Here is a 12,221-nt window from a genome sequence, read left to right on the forward strand (position 1 = left end):
ACCCCCCCACCCTCAACGGGCAGCAGCCTCACCTACGCACAGTATGGAAACAGCTCCATCATGCAAATTTGCTCATTTCTCTGTGCGGACAGAGTTGGTGCCGTAACAACAAACAAACCAAGCAGACCTCAGGTCCCCGTTTGGGAAAAGACACATAAATTCCTACAGTGGAGGCCTGCACCAACCCTAGACTCCTCTCCTGGTCGCTATCCATGCCCGGAGTGAGTCCTGACTGTCATAGTGTGTGTGTGTCTGTGTGTGTGTGTGTGTGTGTGTGTGTGTGTTTTCAACTTTTTATTGAAGAATGATACACACGCAGAGAAGGTCACAGACCCTGTGTGTGCATCTGAGTGGATTTTCACACACTGAACACACCATCCAGAAGACAGTGAGGCAGTAGCCAGAGGGCCCCCCAGCCCCCCTTCTGGCAGCTCTGGAACTCATTTCTGGGCCACGGACCACTCCATCCGTGGTCGCTCTTGCAGGAGAGCATGCATGGTGCACTGGAGAGATGTGTTAGATAGGAAGGTCCTTCCCTCCGTGGTCTCAGCGTGCACCATGGACCTGGGCCCGGGGGCACTCACCAGGCACAGCCCGTTCTCGTTACCTGCAGTCCTTATGCTCTAACATCAGAATGAGCCGCTGCTGAGCCATTGCTCTTGAGCCATTGCAGGGTGAGGTTCCTGCAGCCTCCGACCACATTTCCACCAGCTGGTCTGTGGTGACCGTGCTGCTGTGCACGTGTCCGCAGATGCCCATGGCGGGTCATGAGTATTGATTTGGGGTTTCAAGTACATCTTAGCAAGTAGGAACATGCTCAGATGTGGAATTCACAAGCAAGGAGGCCCGGCTGCGTTTGTTGAATTGGTAAAGGAAGGAATGGTGGTACGGTTAATCTGGAGGTGGAACGAGGACCCAGCCCCGTGCGCATCGTTAGGAACAGGAGCTTGCTCTGGGAAAAGCCCTCGCTGAGCAGGGAGTTGAGATAGGTGCGCACGAGCGCTGCAGCTGCCGTGGTGGGCACACAGCCAGGCTCCGAACAGGGCCCGCGAGGGGCGGCTGCAGACTGCCAGCATGTATCGACCAGGAGCTGTCTGTGTAAGCCGAGACTGACAACAGATCAATACATGCTTTAAAAACTCAACTTTCAAACAGGAAGTCAGACAGAAACGCTCGGCATGGGTGAGGCACCCCCACCCCCACCCCAGCGATCCCCTTAGTGCCTGCGCACGCACCGCGTTGCTCCAGGTTGAGCCGGGCAGAGGACCTGGCAGCCCGGCTGAACCAGGAAGATGCCCTAGATGCCCGGAGCCACTGCTCTGGCTTCTGGCTTCGGCTCGTTGGGACAAGTGTGGGTGAGGCACCCACTTTAGACCAGAAATCCTCGAGGGCAGACTTGCGCCTCTCCTTGCTCGGAGGCTGTTTCGGAGGGCGGGGGGTTGAGGGGGTGAGCTGTCGCAGGGGAGTGAAGATGACACACAGCAGAAACTGGTCGGGAGGAGTGTGGCCGAGTGCACAGCTCTGCCAGTCGACTCACGGGGAACTTCTCCTCCTTTACATGTCCAGCGGCTCCCTGAGTTTGTACAGTGTGCATGCGACTTTTATAAACAAGGATGGCATTTTATGAAAGGAAAAAAATTCTTAAAAATTACTGCTTCAGCCTATACCAAGTTTCTAGGGGCTCAAGAATCCTGCCACCCTGCTGTGTTAGCTTAGGGCAGAGTATCTACTTTATTTTCATTATAATTGAATTTATTGGGGTGACATTGGTTCACAAAACCATACAGGTTTCAAAAGTACAAATCAATAAAACATCATCTGCACACGGCATCGTGCGCCCACCGCCCCAAGCAAAGTCTCTTTCTGTCCCCATTTTTCCCCCTCTTTGCCCACCTGCACCTACCCCGTCCCCCCTTTCCCTCTGGCTATCACCCTGTCACCACCCTGTTGTCTGTGTTTATGTGTTTTATATATATGGGGGTTTTTTGCTTAATCTCTTCACCTTCTTTCATCCAGACCCCAATTGCTCCCCCCTCCACACACACACACACACACACACACACTTATGTGTTTTATATATATGGGAGTTTTTTGCTTAATCTCTTCACCTTCTTTGATCCAGACCCCAATTGCTCCCCCCCCACACACACACACACACTCTGTTCCATGCCTTTAAGCCTCTGTTTCCCTTTTGTCCGTCAGTTTATTTTGTTCTTTAGGTTTCACATATAAGTGAGGTCATATGGTACTTGTCTTTCTCTGACTGGCTATTTCACTTAGCGTAATACTCTCCAGGTCCTCATGCTGTCACAAAAGGCAAGATTTCTTTCTTTTTTTTACTTTATTTTCTTAGCCAAAGGGCAAGAAACCCTGGTTGTTTCTACGGCGCCGCTCAGGCCGCGCTCTCAGGAGCCACAGCTGGGTCCTGCCCGCCATGTGGGGTGCAGACCACCGTTAGCGTCCCACCCTCAGTCCCTCCTCCTGTCATTATGGGAGTTCTGTGAATGAAAGAAACAGCACCTTAAGGCTGAATTTGAATAGGTTCCAAAAAAACCAAACAACAAAAAAGCCACCACCAATCAGTAAGTCAGAATTAACGTGATAAGAGTCATCTCTCACAGAGGGTGGTTACATCATATCCAGAGGCTTAGCGTGAGGGCTCTCTGAACGGCTCATTTTAGGTCTTCCTGAATACACATGACTGTTAGAATTGTGTGTTGAGGCGGCAAGAGGTAAACGAAGTGTTTGCATCTCCTCTTATGTAACCTGGTGCCGCCTCTATGTTATCAGGAATTACTGACACTTTGAACATGCTTGATCTCAGAAGCTGTTTTATGGTGTAACCTTGACCCTGAGTGTTCCTGCTGTGGAGCTGTCACAGTGTAAAGCCTCTGGCCCCTGAACTTGCCTTATCTTGCACATTACCTGTGTCTACTTCCTTCCTTTCTCGTGCCCTCACACACCCCACAACCCTTGTCCCTGCTCTGTGCCAGGTGCAGGGTGTGGGGCTACAGTGGCCACTAAGCAGAATGGCTCGTCAGCCAGATGCTCTGCCTGTGCCCACCTGGGACAGGGACTTACCTGGAGGTTACCTGAGGCTCCGAGTGGAACCTCAGGCCTTTCTGAATCATGGTTGGGAGCCATTGTGTTCTCCCTTCTTCCTGGTGTGTGGACCCTGCCCACCACCTGTACCATCTCCCCATGAGGCTGGCCTTTGACAGACCCTGTGAAAGGGTTTGGGGGGCATCGGGCTCTGGCCCAGTTGCATTCCTGACAAGGAAGAAGTGAGAAAGCAGAGTACAGAATACAAGGAAAGAACACCCCTCGGGAAAAAGAAGGGGAACCAAGAGAGAGAGAAATGGTTGGTGAAAGATCTTGGCCATGTGCCCACTCCAGCACTTGGCGACATGGCCATCGCAGGGAGCCTTATCCCACACGGCCCAGCCTGGCCCAACTGTGGTGCTGACTCCCTCTGTGGGTCTGCCCATGAGCGCAGACATATGGGCTCACACTTGCATACAGGCAGTGCAGCCAGTGGCCCTCTCTGCTTGCGGTGAATCGGCCAGCACAGACATGGTGGCAGGAGAGAAAACAGCCACCCTTTCAGGATGAACCTAGTTGCTTGTTGACGAGACTGCAGTTCCCAGGAGCAGACTGGGAGGAGAGAATAGGCTTTGCCTCAGGTGTGAGCGGTGGGCCTTGAGCACAGCCCCAGCCTGGGCCCACCTTGGCCGCAGCCTCATCCTCGGGCCTCCTCCCAGCGCCATCCCAGAAGCACTGTGTGTGCCCTGTTCCATAGAACTCTCCCTAGGGAGTGTTAAGCACTCTTTTTGGCTCAAAGAGGGGAATCCGATGGCATGGCGTAGGACCTCACCAAGGCTATGTCCTGTGCCCTCGAGCAAGAGTGACATGTCCAGTGCCTCACGCTGCACGCACGGCACCTGGAGAGGCAGCCAGAGCCCCCCAAGACGCTGGGCTGCCTTGGTGTTTCACAGCTGCCATTCTGCCTGTGGATTAAAACCCGGATGAAAATTTTCTGTCTAGACCAGATACACTTTGTCTTGACCGAATTACTCAGAATATTTTGCTGACTGAGGTAACGTGCTGGGCGCAGCTGAGAGGACAGCATGGCCCCACACCCTGGACCACGCGGGAGCAGAGGGTACAACCAGCGACTTCACTGAGAGTGAAGAAGAGATTGGAGAAGTGAATTAAGCCTTTTAAGAAAAGTCCAGTAGAACCAAGATGGCAGTGTAGGTAAACGCCTGTACTCACCGCCTCCCACCGCCACATCAAAATTACAACTAAAACACAGAACAACCATCATTCAGAACTGCCTCAAATCTGGCTGAGTGGAAGCCCTAAAACTAGAGAAGTAAAGAACACAGCACACTGAGACTGGTAGGAGAGGTGGAGGCATGGAACAGGCTGGTCCGACACCCACATGTGGCATTCTTTTAATCGGGAGGAATATCTCCAAGGCCTTCCATGAGAAGCAGGGACTCCCAGCTCAGGCTTTCAGAGCTGGGAAGAGAAGTCCCCATAACTTGGAGCTGTAAAAACCAGCAGGGATTGAGGCTGAGTGACATAGAGGCTGCTGGAGTCCCAGGTGTTCCTCTTAAAGGGCCCGTGCACAAATTTACACTGTCCCACTTCCTCTGAGCTCCAGTACCAGGCGGCAGCTTTCGGGAGGAATCCAGGGACATACAAAGAGGAACTAGACTGTCTGGCATCAAGGCAGGAACTCGTGGGCAACTTTCTCCCAAACAAGTGTGCTCACAAGGGTCATTCCTGTGCTGGGACCTTGTTGTAGAGATGACTGGCAGCCATATCTGAGTTTCCATCAGCATGGCCCACACTGTTCGCTCTGCCCTGGTGATTCCCTAAGACCTCGCACCATCCAGTTTGCAGCCCCACCCGAACTGCTTGCAGTTGGTTTCCCACATGAATGCCCTATCCTGGCTCAGACTTCAGACTTTGCTAAAATCTCTCAAACAAGCAGCGCTGGCATCAGCATGCCCCATACATATCAGCCGCAGCCTCATCCTCGGGCCTCCTCCCAGCGCCATCCCAGAAGCACTGTGTGTGCCCTGTTCCATAGAACTCTCCCTAGGGAGTGTTAAGCACTCTTTTTGGCTCAAAGAGGGGAATCCGATGACATGGTGTAGGACCTCACCAAGGCTATGTCCTGTGCCCTTGAGCAACTGACATGTCCAGTGCCTCACGCTGCACGCACGGCACCTGGAGAGGCAGCCAGAGCCCCCCAAGACGCTGGGCTGCCTTGGTGTTTCACAGCTGCCATTCTGCCTGTGGATTAAAACCCGGATGAAAATTTTCTGTCTAGACCAGATACACTTTGTCTTGACCGAATTACTCAGAATATTTTGCTGACTGAGGTAACATGCTGGGCGCAGCTGAGAGGACGGCACGGCCCCACACCCTGAACTACGTGGGAGCAGAGGGTACAACCAGTGACTTCACTGAGAGTGAAGAAGAGATTGGGGAAGTGAATTAAGCCTTTTAAGAAAAGTCCAGTAGAACCAAGATGGCAGTGTAGGTAAACGCCTGTACTCACCGCCTCCCACCGCCACATCAAAATTACAACTAAAACACAGAACAACCATCATTCAGAACTGCCTCAAATCTGGCTGAGTGGAAGCCCTAAAACTAGAGAAGTAAAGAACACAGCACACTGAGACTGGTAGGAGAGGTGGAGGCATGGAACAGGCTGGTCCGACACCCACATGTGGCATTCTTTTAATCGGGAGGAATATCTCCAAGGCCTTCCATGAGAAGCAGGGACTCCCAGCTCAGGCTTTCAGAGCTGGGAAGAGAAGTCCCCATAACTTGGAGCTGTAAAAACCAGCAGGGATTGAGGCTGAGTGACATAGAGGCTGCTGGAGTCCCAGGTGTTCCTCTTAAAGGGCCCGTGCACAAATTTACACTGTCCCACTTCCTCTGAGCTCCAGTACCAGGCGGCAGCTTTCGGGAGGAATCCAGGGACATACAAAGAGGAACTAGACTGTATGGCATCAAGGCAGGAACTCGGGGGCAACTTTCTCCCAAACAAGAGTGCTCACAAGGGTCATTATTCCTGTGCTGGGACCTTGTTGTAGAGATGACTGGCAGCCATATCTGAGTTTCCATCAGCGTGGCCCACACTGTTTGCTCTGCCCTGGTGATTCCCTAAGACCTCGCACCATCCAATTTGCAGCCCCACCCGAACTGCTTGTAGTTGGTTTCCCACATGAATGGCCTGTCCTGGCTCAGACTTCAGACTTTGCTAAAATCTCTCAAACAAGCAGCGCTGGCATCAGCATGCCCCATACCTATCAGTAAGAGGCCCAAGACCCAGCACTAGCACCAGCCTGCCTTGCTTCACAGCTGGGCCTTGCATGGGCACTTCCTAGCCCAATACTAGTACAAGTAGCAGCCATCTGCAGAAATCTCTGTAGCTCCTGCTAGGTGGCCCCAGGCAGTGGCTAACTTTGCACCTCCTGGAGGACCCAAAGCCAATGAATCTGGTGGACAGCTGCAGACCATTCCAGATTACAACTCTGCACATCCACAAGCAACACACTCAAGAAGCTGACTCAGTGAGCTCCAAAGCCCCAATGAAACAAGTCCTGTTCCATAGGGGTGTCTCCTGCACAGCAGTTCTCCCATTGTGGACATAGCTGGTCCTCACAGCCAATTGGCCTGGAGGTCAATTCCTCCCATAATGCCAACAGCAATCAAGGCTCAACTACAACAAGACTGTGCACACAGCCCACACAGGGGTGCACCTAGAGTGCCCAGCTCAGGTGACAGGGGACACTGAGCCATTGAGCCCTACAAGACACCTAATACACAAGTTCTCTCTACCAATTCCAGGAGACATAGTAGGTATACCTAATAAATAGAAACAAACACAGGGAAGCTGCCAAAATGCAGAGAAAGAAACATGTTACAAATGACAGAAATAGAAGTAAACAAACTACTAGATACAGAGTTTAAACTAATGATTATAAGGTTGCTCAAGGATCTTAATGAGAACTTCAGGGGACTTAGTGAGACTTTTAAGAATCTTGGTGAGAATGTCAAACACATGAAAAAGGACCAGTCAGAAATTAAGCACACACTAACTGAAATAAAGTGGGGGCAATGGGGAGAAAAAAGGGGGGCATCTGTAATACTATCTTCTATCCTCCCAATAAAAGAGAAACATGGTAATTAGCCATACCTCCGCTACCCTTCCCATTGGCTAATCAGGGAGATATGCAAATTAACTGCCAACCAAGATGGCGGCCGGCAGCCAGGCAACTGATGCGAACAGGGAGGCTGCGAGAGGGCACAGGCCGGGCTGAGGGACCCCCTCTCCCCCTGAGTGCACAAATTTTTGTGCACCGGGCCTCTAGTCTATATATATAAAACCCTAACATGCAAATAGACCAAACGGCAGAATAACCAAACAACTGTTCGCTATGACGTGCGCTGACCACCAGGGGATGTGCGTGGAACATGGCGGGTGTCAGCAGCAGATGGCAGGGTGCGAAACATGGTGGGTGTTGCCATGGTGGGATGGTGGACCAGATAAGCGGGGGCACCAGACCAAGGTGAGGCGCCAGTTGCTGTCATCAGGGGGAGCCTCTGGTGGTTACTGAAAATTCTTTGCTCTCATGTGCCTTGGTCCTGCCAGACACTCGCACCTGCTGCCGGAGCTGGCCCTGCTCGCACCCACAGCCAGCACCGGAGCCGCCGCTCACACCCTCTGCCAGCGCCCAGTGCTGGTCCCAAGTGCTCGGCGCCAATCCCAGTCGCTCGGTGCCATCAGCGGGTGCAAGCAGCAGCTGCAGGCCCCAGTTGCCCCTGAGGGATTCTCCACCTCCCCCTGCTCCTGAGGGGCGATCGGGCAGTCAGCAGGTGTGAGCAGGCCGGCGCCATCAGTGCGTGGGAGCAGCGGCGTTGGGAGTGGAGCTGCCAGCCAACAGGGGACCAGGGGCTGCAGTGGGAGGGGCCGAGTGGGGGTACAGAGGATGGGCTGAGACCCGCCCCTGTGCCCACCGCAACCTTGCAGCCTTACAGCCTTGCAGCCCACTAGACCCCTAGTCAACAATAAAGATTGAAAAAAGAAAAAAGACAAGTCCAGGAAGATAGCGTGAGGACTCTGAATGAGGGATTAATAACCAGGAATGAGAAGTGTAGACTTTCTGTAAAACAGACAACCACCCAGCTTACCTTTCGTGTGCCAGGGTCTGGACAATAAATAACATGTAAAATTATGTCGTAAATGGGCTGCCTTGATAACAGGACGTGGTGTGTAGTCTGTGTCATGCATTTGTTAAATAAGTTCTAATGACCAGAGGCATGTACCAGTGGGGTAGAAAGTCAGCTAGCAGACATGTCTAGCACCAACCACTGGGGCAGAGGTCTCAGAGAGTTACAGAAGAATTAGGAGAGGGAGAGAATGTCCTGCTGAGGAACTGGAGCAGGCTGCATGGAGGAGGTGGCGTCTGGGCGTGGCCTTGTTGGACAAGAAGGGGTGGTTCTGGAACAGGGCATCCAATCCCTGGTCACCTCTCTGGACTGTGACACAGCCTCCCTCCTCGTTCCCCAGTCAGAGGTACTCCTCACACAGCCTCCAGATGTGACCCTGAGTGACCCCTGGAGGCTTCCCATGTGGACAGGGAGAAGGCCAGAGGGCCCCTTTTCAGTTGGCCTCCTGCCTGCGGGCCGGCCTGCAGGCAGCTCTGCCTCTGCCCCCTCCACCTGGGTGGCCTTCTTGCCCCTCTGCTCAGCCTAGACCAGTGATGGCGAACCTTTTGAGCTCGGCGTGTCAGCATTTTGAAAAACCCTAACTTAACTCTGGTGCCGTGTCACATATAGAAATTTTTTGATATTTGCAACCATAGTAAAACAAAGACTTATATTTATATTTATTTTATATACTTAAATGCCATTTAACAAAGAAACATCAACCAAAAAAATGAGTTCGCGTGTCACCTCTGACACGTGTGTCATAGGTTCGCCACCACTGGTCTAGACGCTTTGCTGTCCTTCTCCAGGCCCCAGCCCCAGACAGCATCCTCAAATGCTGCCCACTAGCTTAGGCCCTGTGTACACAGCACTTTATAAATTGTAGCATTTTCCAGTTTCCATCATGGTTACTTGTGGGTAGTCTCCCGCACTAGACTTTGAGCTTTGTAAGGAAGGGAGGGCGAGAAGAAGGGGAGTGGAAACGCTGGACTGGGCCTGAGAGTAGGAACTAGGGCTAGATTATACGCTGGAAAGGCATCCAGGCCAATCTGAGTGCTGAAATCAGGGGTGGAACCGAAGGAGAGATGAAGGCTGGGGGTGGGAACGAGGAAGAATCTCCAGGTTCGGGAGCGAGTCTGGCAAGGGCCTAGAGCAGGAGCACCCAAGGAGGAAGGTGCCTAGAGCGGTTACGTGGTCAGGTCGGGGGTGAGCAAGTGGGGGGTGGGAAAGACATCCGTACATCTGGTTCAGCGGTGGGCAGGTCCAGCACTCCTGTGTAGCTGGCTAAGGAATTGGCTGGAGGGACTCAGGCAGAGGCCACAGGTTGAGGGTGGAGGGGAGTGGAGAGCTGGGGCTTCAGGGGCCTTGAGCCTCAGTGGAGACCGTTTTCCTTGGAGCTGTGGGAGACCCAAGATTTATGCAAAGCAGCAGGGAAGACAGTGGCCAGGAAGAGCCTGCAGCTGCAGGAAGAGACAAGGGATGAGACAGACAGATGGAGCAGGGCTCCCAGGGGACAGGGGCGTGAAGGCCTCAGGGGCAGCCAGGAGCAGAGCAGGGGCCGTCCCCAGCGGCCCAGGCCGGAGACAGGTGCTCAGTGGCTCCTGTCCCTCACCCCTCCTTGGTGACCAGGTTGAACTGGAGGCAGAAACGAGAACAAATAGAGTGATATCCCCGAACACACCAGAGCAGGGGGTGGCATATTTCAGAGCACAGAGAACAATGACGCTATCTGCCCTGGGGCATCTGCTGTGACAGACGCTGCCTCACCTGGCTGACCCAGGTGCTCACGTGGGAGGGGGTCAGGCATGTGGACATGAAGTCGGTCTTTGTTCCTTGTGCTGGAGGCAAAGGTTCAGAGGGACAGGCTGCGGCAACGTTTGGGTCTCGTGTACTTTAGAGAGAAAGGACTTTTGAACCTGTGAGAAGCCGCTTATTTCATCCGTATGTTTCCTTGAAAAAAACAAATAAGATTGCTTCCTTTTTCTCTTAATGAAGGTAATAAATTCTCGTTGTAGAAAATATGAAAATACAGAAGCGTTAAAAAGGAAGAGGGGGATGACCCACAGTCGTACCACCCAGAGATCGCTGTACAGGGGCGTGAAGGCCTCAGGGGCAGCCAGGAGCAGAGCAGGGGCCGTCCCCAGCGGCCCAGGCCCGAGAGGCCCTTCTCAGCTGGCCGGAGACAGGTGCTCAGTGGCTCCTGTCCCTCACGCCTCCTTGGTGACCAGGTTGAACTGGAGGCAGAAAGGAGAACAAATAGAGTGATATCCCGGAACACACCAGAGCAGGGGGCGGCATATTTCAGAGCACAGAGAACAATGACGCTACCTGCCCTGGGGCATCTGCTGTGACAGACGCTGCCTCACCTGGCTGACCCAGGTGCTCACGTGGGAGGGGGTCAGGCATGTGGACGTGAAGTCGGTCTTTGTTCCGTGTGCTGGAGGCAAAGGTTCAGAGGGACAGGCTGCAGCAACGTTTGGGTCTCGTGTACTTTAGAGAGAAAGGACTTTTGAACCTGTGAGAAGCCGCTTATTTCATCCGTATGTTTCCTTGAAAAAAACAAATAAGATTGCTTCCTTTTTCTCTTAATGAAGGTAATAAATTCTCGTTGTAGAAAATATGAAAATACAGAAGCGTTAAAAAGGAAGAGGGGGATGACCCACAGTCGTACCACCCAGAGATCGCTGTGAATGTGGGAGAAAAGTCAGCAAAACGTGGTGGTTTTAAAGGCACCATTTTTCTTCTCTCAGAACATGGGGGAGACAGCTGTGGCTATTTTGGGTGTCATTCTTTACAAATGGAAGGGCATGCTTACAATTTTTAAAAGAAAAAAAAAGAAGGCTGGGGGTGGGAACGAGGAAGAATCTCCAGGTTCGGGAGCGAGTCTGGCAAGGGCCTAGAGCAGGAGCACCCAAGGAGGAAGGTGCCTAGAGCGGTTCCGTGGTCAGGTCGGGGGTGAGCAAGTGGGGGGTGGGAAAGACATCCGTACATCTGGTTCAGCGGTGGGCAGGTCCAGCACTCCTGTGTAGCTGGCGCTAAGGAATGCTGGAGGGACTCAGGCAGAGGCCACAGGTTGAGGGTGGAGGGGAGTGGAGAGCTGGGGCTTCAGGGGCCTTGAGCCTCAGTGGAGACCGTTTTCCTTGGAGCTGTGGGAGACCCAAGATTTATGCAAAGCAGCAGGGAAGACAGTGGCCAGGAAGAGCCTGCAGCTGCAGGAAGAGACAAGGGATGAGACAGACAGATGGAGCAGGGCTCCCAGGGGACAGGGGCGTGAAGGCCTCAGGGGCAGCCAGGAGCAGAGCAGGGGCCGTCCCCAGCGGCCCAGGCCGGAGACAGGTGCTCAGTGGCTCCTGTCCCTCACCCCTCCTTGGTGACCAGGTTGAACTGGAGGCAGAAACGAGAACAAATAGAGTGATATCCCCGAACACACCAGAGCAGGGGGTGGCATATTTCAGAGCACAGAGAACAATGACGCTATCTGCCCTGGGGCATCTGCTGTGACAGACGCTGCCTCACCTGGCTGACCCAGGTGCTCACGTGGGAGGGGGTCAGGCATGTGGACATGAAGTCGGTCTTTGTTCCTTGTGCTGGAGGCAAAGGTTCAGAGGGACAGGCTGCGGCAACGTTTGGGTCTCGTGTACTTTAGAGAGAAAGGACTTTTGAACCTGTGAGAAGCCGCTTATTTCATCCGTATGTTTCCTTGAAAAAAACAAATAAGATTGCTTCCTTTTTCTCTTAATGAAGGTAATAAATTCTCGTTGTAGAAAATATGAAAATACAGAAGCGTTAAAAAGGAAGAGGGGGATGACCCACAGTCGTACCACCCAGAGATCGCTGTGAATGTGGGAGAAAAGTCAGCAAAACGTGGTGGTTTTAAAGGCACCATTTTTCTTCTCTCAGAACATGGGGGAGACAGCTGTGGCTATTTTGGGTGTCATTCTTTACAAATGGAAGGGCATGCTTACAATTTTTAAAAGAAAAAAAAA

At 52.8% G+C, this 12,221-nt stretch overlaps 1 protein-coding gene across 1 annotated transcript in view; it reads left to right on the plus strand.

Annotated features, from left to right (window-relative positions):
• The window catches only part of KIAA1211L (KIAA1211-like ortholog), a 58,528-nt gene that overhangs the window by 43,213 nt on the left and 3,094 nt on the right, over positions 1-12,221 (plus strand). The window lies entirely within an intron of this gene.

This window comes from Myotis brandtii, unplaced genomic scaffold (assembly GCF_000412655.1).
Source record: "Myotis brandtii unplaced genomic scaffold, ASM41265v1 scaffold1612, whole genome shotgun sequence".
In the NCBI taxonomy this organism is placed as follows: Eukaryota; Metazoa; Chordata; class Mammalia; order Chiroptera; family Vespertilionidae; genus Myotis; species Myotis brandtii.